The sequence below is a fragment of the Uranotaenia lowii genome, unplaced genomic scaffold (assembly GCF_029784155.1).
Source record: "Uranotaenia lowii strain MFRU-FL unplaced genomic scaffold, ASM2978415v1 HiC_scaffold_356, whole genome shotgun sequence".
NCBI classification, from domain to species: Eukaryota; Metazoa; Arthropoda; class Insecta; order Diptera; family Culicidae; genus Uranotaenia; species Uranotaenia lowii.
In genome coordinates, this window is record NW_026598263.1 from 27,029 (window position 1) to 40,176 (window position 13,148).

Sequence of the window (13,148 nt, forward strand, 5' to 3'; positions counted from 1 at the left end):
CGGAAGACGCGTTTGTTACCTGAATCTCCAGGCTGTAAAACTCGAAACGAAGAGTATTTCCCCGCAGAAATAGAACCGGAAAAAGAACCCGAAATTTTACAGACACGGCGCCTAAGGGTTTCCCGTTCGCTCCGCACCACGATGACATTAACAAATTTGAATAGTAATAACCCGGGGTCATTAACAAATATGAATAGTAATAACCCTTATAAAATTGTCGAAAATGTGTACGGGGAAGAAACTGCACTAATTTAAAATATGGTCATAACACAAAAAATCTTAATTTTGGCTTTCGTATTCAGTGGATCAATTTGGGAAGAAACTTACGATTTGGTCATCATCGGACACAAGCAACACGTAGCGATCCAAGACAGCTGACACCCTTGCCGTCCGTCTAATGAGTCTCGTTTTCCTGCTTTGTGTTGTTGAACGAACATGTCACAAAATTTGAATTCACTTATCCGGAACAATTACCGGAAGACTGTCCACCGTTGTCAGCGTAAAATTACGTCCGTTATGTGCGGCTTAGAATGTAATTTCCTGTGGGAATCATCCGGATGTTACACAATAATGAATGTTACAATCAAACGTACATTCGAGCGGAGTATCTTAGCATCATTATGCACACTGGTTTGACCCGCGAGGTTGTTCGCACGAAAGACGCGTTTGTTACCTGAATCTCCAGGACACTGTAAAACTCGAAACGAAGAGTATTTCCCCGCAGAAATAGAACCGGAAACGGAACCCGACGTTTTACAGACACGGCGCCTAAGGGTTTCCCGTTCGCTCCGCACCACGATGACATTGGTTGATGCCGACCCGCGATGGATTCCGACGCGACGATGAATGACAAGTGCGTGTCGGTGTGTGTGAAGGGTCTTACATAAGTTTTGACTTATCGCCGAGGGGCGTCCTAATGGCTTATAGATGCTTCGAGTAATTACTCGTTCAAATCGGTCGTTATGGCATCCCACATGTAAATCTTAGTTTAATAATATGTACATTATGAATCGTGAATTTCAAATTGCATTCATTATTGTGAATTCAAGATTTTAATTCTAAATTTGAATCTTGAATTTCAATCTGAATTCTGAACTGAATGATGGTTTTTGAATTTGGACTGTGCACTACTACATCTAATTCTATAAACGATGTAAATATCAGCAACGTTAATGAAAATTAAGCTATAATTTTCACTAAAGAGCATACAATTTCAGCGAAATTTTAATATATGGTCATAACACAAAAAATCTTAATTTTGGCTTTCGTATTCAGTGAATCAATTTGGAAGAACTTACGATTTGGTCATCATCGGACACAGGCAACACGTAGCGATTCAAGACAGCTGACACCCTTGCACCCTTGTACGTTTTCCTTCTTTGTGTTGTTGAACGAATATGTAACAAAATTTGAATTCACTTATCCGGAACAATTACCAGAAGACTGTAAGAACGCACGTCATAATTGAATGTCCACCGTTGTCAGCGTAAAATTACGTCCGTTATTGTGCGGCTTAGAATGTAATTTCCTGTGGGAATCGTCCGGATGTTACACAATAATGAATGTTACAATCAAACGTACATTCGAGCGGAGTATCTTAGCACCATTATGCACACTGGTTTGGCCCGGGAGGTTGTTCGCACGGAAGACGCGTTTGTTACCTGAATCTCCAGGACACTGTAAAACTCGAAACGAAGAGTATTTCCCCGCAGAAATAGAACCGGAAAAAGAACCCGAAATTTTACAGACACGGCGCCTAAGGGTTTCCCGTTCGCTCCGCACCACGATGACATTAACAAATTTGAATAGTAATAACCCGGGGTCATTAACAAATATGAATAGTAATAACCCTTATAAAATTGTCGAAAATGTGTACGGGGAAGAAACTGCACTAATTTAAAATATGGTCATAACACAAAAAATCTTAATTTTGGCTTTCGTATTCAGTGGATCAATTTGGGAAGAAACTTACGATTTGGTCATCATCGGACACAAGCAACACGTAGCGATCCAAGACAGCTGACACCCTTGCCGTCCGTCTAATGAGTCTCGTTTTCCTCCTTTGTGTTGTTGAACGAACATGTCACAAAATTTGAATTCACTTATCCGGAACAATTACCGGAAGACTGTCCACCGTTGTCAGCGTAAAATTACGTCCGTTATGTGCGGCTTAGAATGTAATTTCCTGTGGGAATCATCCGGATGTTACACAATAATGAATGTTACAATCAAACGTACATTCGAGCGGAGTATCTTAGCATCATTATGCACACTGGTTTGGCCCGCGAGGTTGTTCGCACGAAAGACGCGTTTGTTACCTGAATCTCCAGGACACTGTAAAACTCGAAACGAAGAGTATTTCCCCGCAGAAATAGAACCGGAAACGGAACCCGACGTTTTACAGACACGGCGCCTAAGGGTTTCCCGTTCGCTCTGCACCACGATGACATTGGTTGATGCCGACCCGCGATGGATTCCGACGCGACGATGAATGACAACTGCGTGTCGGTGTGTGTGAAGGGTCTTACATAAGTTTTGACTTATCGCCGAGGGGCGTCCTAATGGCTTATAGATGCTTCGAGTAATTACTCGTTCAAATCGGTCGTTATGGCATCCCACATGTAAATCTTAGTTTATTAATATGTACATTATGAATCGTGAATTTCAAATTGCATTCATAATTGTGAATTCAAGATTTTAATTCTAAATTTGAATCTTGAATTTCAATCTGAATTCTGAACTGAATGATGATTTTTGAATTTGGACTGTGCGCTACTACACCTTATTCTACAAACGATGTAAATATCAGCAACGTTATTGAAAATTAAACTGTAATTTTCACTAAAGAGCATACAATTGCAGCGAAATTTTTATTCATAGTATCATAATGTTTTAACGCTGTTTTTTATGGTGCGCAACACAAACTCAATACACAGAAGCACACAATTACAATCACATACATGTAAATTTCAATTATTAGCATATTTTATCAGTAAACGCGGAAACTTTTTTGTTGAATTGTGCGTGGGGATCTTAACTATTCCTGTCTTATAGGTTGTACAATGGTGTATAGTTCAAAATGTGGACAAGTACTATAATTTTTGTTAAGAGATGCCTTCAAATAATATAAATTTAAGATATATGATGCAATCCGGAAAGATATTCACATCGGTTGCGGTGGCCCAAGCAGGGATCCAACTTCTTTACTCAAAATAAAAAAAATTCAGAGCGAAAGAAAAAGATACCAAAATGATAATTTTATTCATTTTTCCCGAGAAAATCTATTACATTTGATGAGTTCTTTTCCACGTCAATAGAGGTACGTTAAAAAATTATGATTGAGAAGCCATCAAGTCAAGGAACCATAAGCACTTACGAATTATCAAAATGTTATCCAATAACAAGCTTATCTGCCCTCTCTTAGCACTGTGAGTCAATTCTGGCGAAATTAACTGCTATGTTAGCGCTTATGGTTACTTGGGACAGTCAATATAAAGTCATTTTTACATTGTTGAGGGCTAAGCAGAAAGGCCGGGGTCATTAACAAATATGAATAGTAATAACCCTAATAAAATTATCGAAAATGTGTACGGGGAAGAAACTGCACTAATTTAAAATATGGTCATAACACAAAAAATCCCAATTTTGGCTTTAGTATTCAGTAGATCAATTTGGAAGAAACTTACGATTTGGTCATCATCGGACACAGGCAACACGTAGCGATTCAAGACAGCTGACACCCTTGCCGTCCGTCTTATAAGTCTCGTTTTCCTCCTTTGTGTTGTTGCACGAACGTGTCACAAACTTCGAATTCACTTATCCGGAACAATTACCAGAAGACTGTAAGAACGAACGTCATAATTGAATGTCCACCGTTGTCAGCGTAAAATTACGTCCGTTATCGTGCGCCTTAGAATGTAATTTCCTGTGGGATTCATCCGGGTGTTACACAATAATGAATGTTACAATCAAACGTACATTTGAGCGGAGTATCTTAGCATCATTATGCACACTGGTTTGGCCCGGGAGGTTGTTCGCACGGAAGACGCGTTTGTTAACTGAATCTCCAGGACACGGCGCCTGAGGGTTTCCCGTTCGCTCCGCACCACGATGACATTGGTTGATGCCGACCCGCGATGGATTCCGACGCGACGATGAACAATATCCTTATAATTTTTTAACACCATGAAAATAAACTAAGTAGAAGCCTGAATTCCATTTGAAATTTTGCTTTTGCCAAAGTGGCGCGCGTTCAAATTAAAACTACACGATGAATTATAAATAGGTAAAAAATGTAAAAGTTTACCAACCATCGTTTTGGTTTGGATCAGAGGTGCCAGGTATCCTGATTTATCAGGATTTGTCCTGACTTCCGAGAGACCGTCCTGATTTTTCAAAAACTTTCGAGTTAACCTGATTTTTTGAAAATTTGTCACTAAAATGTCCTGATTTGTCATAAAAACTTCATGAATATGATCGAATTTGTAGTTAAAGTATGAGAAAATCGAATAAATAGGTTATAAAAAAGTTTAAACCATGGTAATTTTCGGTTCAGATGATATTTACGGTGTTTTTCAATATGAACTACCACCGGCCAGCCAACAAGCTGCGTACTGTGATTGCATAAATCCAGGCGCTTACAGCACTGTCTTGCGCCTTTATTTATGCAATCTAAGCAGAAATTATTATTATTTTCATGAATCAAGAGTGATGCAGTGATGCAGTGAATTTCACTTTTCCAACCCTGGATAATATATTGTGATGGTATGTTTGGCTGGTCTGTAAACTTTCTTAAATTTCCACCATTAAAAAACTTACGATCAAAATCAATTGAGAACATGAATATGAAATAAAGATTACAATATAAAAAAAGGTTCCCAACCATGTGTTTCAAATAATAAAACATTTGCTCTGGGTAACCTATAGAGTGAAGACAGCAAGTAAAGAGTATCAATGATTCTATAACATAGAGTCCAATGATCGGTAAAACATATTTTCAAATTTGTATCTATGTTCATTTTTACAATTTTCAGTTTAGTAAATGGAATGTCGGCCTGGTCTCAACGCATAGGTATATCGGTCATGAAAAACCTACCGATCGAAACCAATTAAAAACATGAATATAAAATTAAAGATAACAATATAAAAAAATTAAAGATTACAATATAAAAAAAAGGTTCCCAACCATGTGTTTGAAATAATTCAACATTTGCTCTGGGTAACCTATGGAGTCAAGACAGCCAGAATAGAGTATCAATGATTCTAACATAGAGTACAATGATCGGTTAAATATATTTTCAAATTTGTATCTATGTTCATTTTTACAATTTTCAGTTTAGTAAATGGAATGTCGGCCTGGTCTCAACGCATATGTATATCGATTATTAAAAAACATACCGATCAAAATCAATTAAGAAGACGAATATAAAATTAAAGATTACAATATAAAAAAAAGGTTCCCAACCATGTGTTTCAAATAATTCAACATTTGCTCTGGATAACCTATCGAGTCAAGACAGCAAGAATAGAGTATCTATGATTCTAACATAGAGTACAATGATCGGTTAAATATATTTTCAAATTTGTATCTATGTTCATTTTTACAATTTTCAGTTTAGTAAATGGTTAGTCGGCCTGGTCTACACGCATAGGTGTATCGATCAAAATCGATTTAAAAGGCGAATATAACATAACAAATACAATTTCAAAAAATACAATATCAAAAAAAGGTCCCCAACAATGTGTTTCAAATATTTCTACGTTTGCTCTGTATAACCTGTGACATAAGTGACAAAATGACAACATTGAAAATATTGATATTTCAAAGTTGTCAAAATGTTTAATTTCTATAGTTAATTCGATCGATTATTGTAACCTACGTTGAAGCATCGTATTTTAGTCTAGCAGTTGTAATTTTACTCAATTATTTTTTCAAATTATTCGCTTCCTTTACTTGAAAGGTTGAATTATTTGAAACACATGGTTAGGCATCTTTTTTAAAAATTATACTCTTCATTTTTAGAGCTCTTATATTTTATAGATATATGATCATAATGTCATAGAAATGGGATCATACAAGATATTCCAGTATTCAATCATTCAACAATTTTCAATAAGTTTACAATTATGTTATTATTTATGTGAATTATTTATTATGTTAATTATTTCAAAATACTTTTATCCTATAAAAAATTTTGAATCTTAATTTCGGTCTCTAGAAAATCAGGACAAATCCTGATAAATCAGGTTACCTGGCACCTCTGAGTACAAGAGAAACAACATCAACAACTGAACAATTGTAATGCACGTCAGAGGTGCCAGGTGTCCTGACTTTTCAGGACTTGTCCTGACTTTCGAGAGGTTGTCAAAATCTATTTTGGCTTTGGAAAAACAATTATAAGGCCATATACTCTGGGGAAATGCCATTACCAGAACAATTTGTTTTCTCTAACTCAATTTTGCTCTTCTTATAGCCAAAAGGCTTTCTCCAGATCTACCAAAACTCGAAAATAACGGTTGTTGCAAATCACAGTGTAAACAAAAAAACAAAAATAATTCGTGATTCAAATTTGATTCCTGTTGTTCTTAAATACTCTGCAGTGAGAACAGCTACCGAAAGCTAATTTCCTCGTAACTTTTAGAAAAAAAAGTTTGATATTTTCTGTCCACCGCCGGATCCGTTGTTCAAACATTCCAAGAGTAATTAGCATTCCGGCAAACTGCTTCAGAAAGTTCGAGCACGAAGTTGTCTTCCTCCTGAAAAATCGGAACCATAAAATCTTCAGAAATGGTTATCAACTTTTCGGAATTAACAGGTAAATAACTCCAAAATTATTGTATTTATCACACAGAAATTAAAAAGCAATATGTATGTTTTAGATGTTTCGGAATACGGCTTGTTCGCTGAAAGTGATCGGAATAAAACCGGCGAGTATAGCTGTGTGCTGCTGAATTCTTCTCTATTCATTAGGAACAAATACCGCCACCGGATCATCTCAGAATCATGGAAGTGTTTATGCATAAAATCTTTGAAATGGACAGCGGAAGATGGATTACGATACTGCTAATTAATGGATACCTACATTCGAGTTGGATGAAAAAAGTACTACTTCCGGGAACAGAAACAGCTACGATTTTTTACATGTTCCGAATTGAAAGGGCAGCTTAACTCCATTTTAAATTAATAATTCAATAGTGAAAGTGAATTCAACATTGTGATAAAATTTTATTTGATAATTAAGAATACAGAATTTAAAAACATTTATTTTTTATCTTTGCTACTTAAAGATCTGTTTGATAGGTATCTTACGAACACATTCGAAGCTTCTTTGGGGGGTCCAATTCCGATAGCAAATAAAAGTTTACAGTCGATTCTTGCATGCTTGTTTCTTACAGAATGTGATCACTTAACACTTGAGCAGAACAATTACTGACGGCCTGGTTAAACTCTGAAGAAAAATGTTCGTGTTTCGAAATCCACCCGTGTTGTGCAACCCAGCAGGCCCACAAAAACTTGATCAGCAAGCTCCGTAAGAGTGTTCTGCTACTGAAAATATCCTGCTCGAGTCTTGCCTTCGATAGCTAATCAACGAATTGATGATTATTATTCCTCGTTTTAAATTTTTACCACCACAAAAGTTTACTTCGCCAGTACATATTTCGAACACTTATTTTTGTATACATCCGATCGAAATTGAAATGTCAATTCTCGTTAGTTTTGTATAATGCAATTTGGTCTTGTTCAAGTGCTGCATTCATCGGTGGTTTTTTACTTGCTGTATAGCGAATTTCGAAACCTATATAAAGTTGAATGATAAAACTAACCTTGGACTTGACAGGTGATTTATAAAAACAGTTGTATAGAGGTCGTGTAACTATCCTGAAGATAGATTATATAATGGTTTTCCCGAAATACGCTTTACAGCTTTTAGATCTTTCTCAACCCCTTTAAAAAACATCTTATTTATTTTATAAAACCATTGAGATTTCAAAATGTTACTTGAGAGTATCAATGATTCTAGCATAGAGTCCAACGATCGGTAAAGTATGTTTTCAAATTTGAATATATAATCAATTTTGAAATTTTCAGTTTAAAAAATGGTTTGTCGGCCTGGTCTGCATGCCTAGGTATATAGATAATAAAAAAAGCATACCGATCAAAATCAATTAAGAACATGAATATAAAATTAAAGATTACAATATAAAAAAAGGTTCCCAACCATGTGTTTCAAATAATTCAACATTTGCTCTGGGTAACTTATGAAGTGAAAACAGCGAAAAATAAGTAGCAATGATTCTAACATAGAGTCCAATGATCGGTAAAACATATTTTCAAATTTTTATATATGATCATTTTTGAAATTTTTAGTTTAGTAAATGGTTAGTCAGTTTAGTAAAAATAAGAACATGAATATAAAATTAAAGATTACAATATAAAAAAAAGGTCCCAACCATGTGTTTCAAATACTTCAACTTTTGCTCTGGATAACCTATCGAGTCAAGACAGCAAGAAAATAATATCTTTGATTCTAACATAGAGTCCAATGATCGGTAAAATATATTTTCAAATTTGTATATATGAGCCCTCCAGGATCATAGGGGTGCAAGTGCCAAAATCATCAATTTTGAGTTAAGTATAACCAACGGTTTTTTTATGTTTCAATGTACATCTGGTGCAAAACTTAAATTTTTTATAATTTTTTTTGAACACTTTTTTGATTGAATAAAAATTGCTCGAATTCGAAAAATATATGAAAAATTGAGCACCTGTACAACTTTGAAGCGCGTTTTCTCGAATCTATCATTTAGACACTTGTACCCCTCTGATCCCAAGCGCCTTTTATAATAATATTTGAAATTTTCAATTTGGTAAATGATATGTCGGACTGGTCTCAACGCATAATTATATCGATCATAAAAAAACCATACCGATCAAAATCAATCAAGAAGACGAATATAAAATTAAAAATTACAATATAAAAAAATATCTCAATGTCAACTTTTTTAACCTTATTATATTTTTTTCATGAGAACTACCATTATGATTGCAGTTTTTCCGATAATTCATTCAAAAGCAAAAATATTAAATAATTAATTAAGTAACCATTAAAATGGTAAATGAAAATGAGCGTGTGAAGAAATTGATATGGTGTGCTTCGTTCTCCCACACGCGCCCCTTCGTCGTTTTGTCCTTCACAGAGCAACCTGAATATAATGTTGGGAGAATCTCGAAGTAACAATCACTTTCGTACCATGCAGTGTGGGCATGACGTACTCATCAACGACTTCACTGATTTCGGGGTCGTACCCCTTGGTGAAAACCATTTTTAACTTTATGTTTTGGAACTTCGGTTCCGAAATTTTTGATATGGTTCGGTTTCGAACTGAACCATTACAATGAAAAAATTAAACCTTTGGCCGGGAAAATTTAAACTGCGGTCTTCCTCCCACACGGTTTCTGTCACGATGACATCAAACCTGAGTGGGAGTGAAGCCTGTCTGTTCTCCCTTCCACACATAGACAGATCCATACTTTGAGATAGCATGCGAGTATCTATGACGTCACGTATAATTTGACGTCATAGACACGATAATCTTGATTTTAGTGATTGCTGGTTGTGGCTAGCAAGCCAAATTGACACGTTTTTTGGAGTGATGATTTGATGATAATTACTATGAAAATTTATTTTTCAAACTATTTTGTTTTTTTTTCTTTCTTTTATAGGACGAAGAAGAAAAAAAATCAAATTTTTTAAGCTAAAAATCATTTTTATTGTACTGCCCAGTTTCGCAAAAACGTGCAAAAAAGTTTATAAAAAATCACACCAATACACACAAATACACAGACATCGTCTGAACTCGACGAGCTGATTCGATAGGTACCTATAAAGGTATATCTAAGACCCATAATTAATGATCTCCAAAATCGACCGATAACTATACCTTTCTGAAAGAAAGGCAAAAAAGGTTCCCAACCATGTGTTTCAAATAATTCAACATTTGCTCTGGATAACCTATCGAGTCAAGACAGCAAGAATAGAGTATCTATGATTCTAACATAGAGTACAATGATCGGTTAAATATATTTTCAAATTTGTATCTATGTTCATTTTTACAATTTTCAGTTTAGTAAATGGTTAGTCGGCCTGGTCTACACGCATAGGTGTATCGATCAAAATCGATTTAAAAGGCGAATATAACATAACAAATACAATTTCAAAAAATACAATATCAAAAAAAAGGTCCCCAACAATGTGTTTCAAATATTTCTACGTTTGCTCTGTATAACCTGTGACATAAGTGACAAAATGACAACATTGAAAATATTGATATTTCAAAGTTGTCAAAATGTTTAATTTCTATAGTTAATTCGATCGATTATTGTAACCTACGTTGAAGCATCGTATTTTAGTCTAGCAGTTGTAATTTTACTCAATTATTTTTTCAAATTATTCGCTTCCTTTACTTGAAAGGTTGAATTATTTGAAACACATGGTTAGGCATCTTTTTTAAAAATTATACTCTTCATTTTTAGAGCTCTTATATTTTATAGATATATGATCATAATGTCATAGAAATGGGATCATACAAGATATTCCAGTATTCAATCATTCAACAATTTTCAATAAGTTTACAATTATGTTATTATTTATGTGAATTATTTATTATGTTAATTATTTCAAAATACTTTTATCCTATAAAAAATTTTGAATCTTAATTTCGGTCTCTAGAAAATCAGGACAAATCCTGATAAATCAGGTTACCTGGCACCTCTGAGTACAAGAGAAACAACATCAACAACTGAACAATTGTAATGCACGTCAGAGGTGCCAGGTGTCCTGACTTTTCAGGACTTGTCCTGACTTTCGAGAGGTTGTCAAAATCTATTTTGGCTTTGGAAAAACAATTATAAGGCCATATACTCTGGGGAAATGCCATTACCAGAACAATTTGTTTTCTCTAACTCAATTTTGCTCTTCTTATAGCCAAAAGGCTTTCTCCAGATCTACCAAAACTCGAAAATAACGGTTGTTGCAAATCACAGTGTAAACAAAAAAACAAAAATAATTCGTGATTCAAATTTGATTCCTGTTGTTCTTAAATACTCTGCAGTGAGAACAGCTACCGAAAGCTAATTTCCTCGTAACTTTTAGAAAAAAAAGTTTGATATTTTCTGTCCACCGCCGGATCCGTTGTTCAAACATTCCAAGAGTAATTAGCATTCCGGCAAACTGCTTCAGAAAGTTCGAGCACGAAGTTGTCTTCCTCCTGAAAAATCGGAACCATAAAATCTTCAGAAATGGTTATCAACTTTTCGGAATTAACAGGTAAATAACTCCAAAATTATTGTATTTATCACACAGAAATTAAAAAGCAATATGTATGTTTTAGATGTTTCGGAATACGGCTTGTTCGCTGAAAGTGATCGGAATAAAACCGGCGAGTATAGCTGTGTGCTGCTGAATTCTTCTCTATTCATTAGGAACAAATACCGCCACCGGATCATCTCAGAATCATGGAAGTGTTTATGCATAAAATCTTTGAAATGGACAGCGGAAGATGGATTACGATACTGCTAATTAATGGATACCTACATTCGAGTTGGATGAAAAAAGTACTACTTCCGGGAACAGAAACAGCTACGATTTTTTACATGTTCCGAATTGAAAGGGCAGCTTAACTCCATTTTAAATTAATAATTCAATAGTGAAAGTGAATTCAACATTGTGATAAAATTTTATTTGATAATTAAGAATACAGAATTTAAAAACATTTATTTTTTATCTTTGCTACTTAAAGATCTGTTTGATAGGTATCTTACGAACACATTCGAAGCTTCTTTGGGGGGTCCAATTCCGATAGCAAATAAAAGTTTACAGTCGATTCTTGCATGCTTGTTTCTTACAGAATGTGATCACTTAACACTTGAGCAGAACAATTACTGACGGCCTGGTTAAACTCTGAAGAAAAATGTTCGTGTTTCGAAATCCACCCGTGTTGTGCAACCCAGCAGGCCCACAAAAACTTGATCAGCAAGCTCCGTAAGAGTGTTCTGCTACTGAAAATATCCTGCTCGAGTCTTGCCTTCGATAGCTAATCAACGAATTGATGATTATTATTCCTCGTTTTAAATTTTTACCACCACAAAAGTTTACTTCGCCAGTACATATTTCGAACACTTATTTTTGTATACATCCGATCGAAATTGAAATGTCAATTCTCGTTAGTTTTGTATAATGCAATTTGGTCTTGTTCAAGTGCTGCATTCATCGGTGGTTTTTTACTTGCTGTATAGCGAATTTCGAAACCTATATAAAGTTGAATGATAAAACTAACCTTGGACTTGACAGGTGATTTATAAAAACAGTTGTATAGAGGTCGTGTAACTATCCTGAAGATAGATTATATAATGGTTTTCCCGAAATACGCTTTACAGCTTTTAGATCTTTCTCAACCCCTTTAAAAAACATCTTATTTATTTTATAAAACCATTGAGATTTCAAAATGTTACTTGAGAGTATCAATGATTCTAGCATAGAGTCCAACGATCGGTAAAGTATGTTTTCAAATTTGAATATATAATCAATTTTGAAATTTTCAGTTTAAAAAATGGTTTGTCGGCCTGGTCTGCATGCCTAGGTATATAGATAATAAAAAAAGCATACCGATCAAAATCAATTAAGAACATGAATATAAAATTAAAGATTACAATATAAAAAAAGGTTCCCAACCATGTGTTTCAAATAATTCAACATTTGCTCTGGGTAACTTATGAAGTGAAAACAGCGAAAAATAAGTAGCAATGATTCTAACATAGAGTCCAATGATCGGTAAAACATATTTTCAAATTTTTATATATGATCATTTTTGAAATTTTTAGTTTAGTAAATGGTTAGTCAGTTTAGTAAAAATAAGAACATGAATATAAAATTAAAGATTACAATATAAAAAAAAGGTCCCAACCATGTGTTTCAAATACTTCAACTTTTGCTCTGGATAACCTATCGAGTCAAGACAGCAAGAAAATAATATCTTTGATTCTAACATAGAGTCCAATGATCGGTAAAATATATTTTCAAATTTGTATATATGAGCCCTCCAGGATCATAGGGGTGCAAGTGCCAAAATCATCAATTTTGAGTTAAGTA

The 13,148-nt window shown here is 34.6% G+C and overlaps 1 protein-coding gene and 2 long non-coding RNA genes across 16 annotated transcripts in view; 2 read left to right on the forward strand and 1 right to left on the reverse strand.

Annotated features, from left to right (window-relative positions):
- Positions 1 to 2,771, reverse strand: part of LOC129759985 (uncharacterized) — a 29,555-nt gene extending 26,784 nt beyond the window's left edge. For all 14 annotated transcript variants that reach the window (XR_008740276.1, XR_008740275.1, XR_008740266.1 and 11 more), the window contains exon 1: positions 328 to 2,771. The gene's annotated coding sequence lies outside the window, so the exon portion shown is untranslated. The remainder of the gene's footprint in view (positions 1 to 327) is intronic.
- Positions 2,772 to 6,332: 3,561 nt separating this feature from the next.
- LOC129759986 (uncharacterized) lies at positions 6,333 to 7,377 on the forward strand. The gene is made up of 2 exons (XR_008740277.1): positions 6,333 to 6,815; positions 6,880 to 7,377. It is a non-coding gene; the product is annotated as an uncharacterized LOC129759986 (long non-coding RNA).
- A 3,467-nt stretch (positions 7,378 to 10,844) lies between these two features.
- LOC129759987 (uncharacterized) lies at positions 10,845 to 11,889 on the forward strand. Its single transcript, XR_008740278.1, has 2 exons — positions 10,845 to 11,327; positions 11,392 to 11,889. It is a non-coding gene; the product is annotated as an uncharacterized LOC129759987 (long non-coding RNA).
- The last annotated feature ends 1,259 nt before the right edge of the window (positions 11,890 to 13,148 follow it).